Here is a 1,872-nt window from a genome sequence, read left to right as displayed (position 1 = left end):
TATATATGTATTTTATGCATTTTTTTAAACTTTTTCAAACTCATCTTCCTCACTCAAGTCGTGCTCTCTCCTTCTCAAAACCTCTCAACCTCTAAAAACCTTGTTTTTGATCCGTTTCAAGAGATTTTTGTGTCCATTCCTACAACTTTTTTGATTCCAAACACTTCTAACCAATCATTTTCATGATTAGTGGTTTGAATCAAAAACCCCCAAAATCTTCAAAAACCCAAAAACCTAAAATTTCAAAATCTCAAATCCACGGCTTCTTCTTCTAGATCAAAGAAACAACGCTCCAATACCTCTCAAAGGAGTCAAGGAACAACATCTTTGGAGTGTAACCCTCTAGATTTGACAAGGCTTCTTGCTAATGATGAGCAACGCAAGATATTTGAGGAGCACTTCCATGGTCGCACCATTTTTACTCCAAAGTTCGGTAATGTTGACAATTTTGAGTTTGAAGATTTTCTTTTCCCTTATCTTTTACGTCAACAAAACCTTTTTGATTTTTTGTTGTAAAACAAATGACATTTATCCAGAACTTGTGCGAGTATTTTACTATAACTTGAACTTTCGGAAAAAATCGTCTTACTTCCTATGTCAAAGGAAAAGACATTGTTTTGGATCTTAAAACTTTCAGTTCATTGTTATGTAACATACCCCCTCAAGGTAACATAACGGGTTTCAGCCTTGTATGTGAATGGGATAATTATGATCGAAAGGATTTTTATCATTCGTTATGTAGACTTTCAAAAAGGGAAATAGACATGCGAAAGCAACAGGGCTTTGGAGAGACTGTAAAAAACTGAGACATCCTATCTGTTGGATATCTCAAGCTAGAGGACTGTTTGCTTCATTATTTTTTGAGCTATGCCATCTTACCAAAATTTTCAAATCATTCTCAAATAAGTGACATAGAACTCCAATTGATATATGCTTTAAAGTTTAACATCAAGATCAATTGGGATCTAATGACAATGAGACAAATGTGGACTGTTAGAGGTACTCAAAGTCCTTTGCCATATGAAATCTTCATAACCAATATTCTTCAGCATTTCGGTGTTTCTACAAATAGTGAAACAAAGATGCCTCTGAATCTTCGAGAAAGCGATATTGATGTGGAAGTGATCCACAAAATAGGTTTCACCCAAGACCCTCGAACCCGCATCTACAAACATAGAACCGACAAGCCGACTGCTGCTGCTGAACCATCTGAACCTGAAGCTCCTAACCCTTCTAAACCACAACCGTCTGAGTTTCATGCTCAATCGTCCTCATTTGCTGCCATGCCCATGAACCAAATGATTATGGATGAGTTGGTTTCTCTCTGAGGCTACATCACTAACCGGATGGTTGCTCTCGACTATCAAAATCAACAAATCCAATATGAACTACATTGCCTCTCCTCTAGGATGGATAGCATGGATATTGATGAAGACAATTCGGAGCCCGAGTCTTAGAATATCTGTTGTTAGGATTTTCTGGTTGTACTATTTTCAAATCTCGGACAAATTTTTCTGCTTATTTATTGTTTTTAAGCTATTGTTGCATATTCCTGGACAAATTACTTTATGATGTTTTGTGCTTTATTGTTCCATTCCTGGATATTTGTTTGAAACATCTTATTTATGCATTGCAATACTTGCTTATCTATATCTTAATCCATACATGAGTATATGTTATCATATTGATATATCTTGATTATATAAAGTGTATGTATGCTATATATATTGTGCTGGAATCTCTTTGCTTTTCTACTTTTTGATGAAGTCAAAAGGGGGAGAAAAGTTGCAGTGTATTTGCTGTAAAATTATATTTCAGGCACAATTACTCCAAAAGATAGGGGGAGCATACTCAAGTCAAAACTTCAACATA

Source organism: Lupinus angustifolius, unplaced genomic scaffold, assembly GCF_001865875.1.
Source record: "Lupinus angustifolius cultivar Tanjil unplaced genomic scaffold, LupAngTanjil_v1.0 Scaffold_366, whole genome shotgun sequence".
In the NCBI taxonomy this organism is placed as follows: domain Eukaryota; kingdom Viridiplantae; phylum Streptophyta; class Magnoliopsida; order Fabales; family Fabaceae; genus Lupinus; species Lupinus angustifolius.
The sequence above is the reverse complement of the archived record's forward strand: the minus strand, read 5'-3'. Positions refer to the sequence as shown.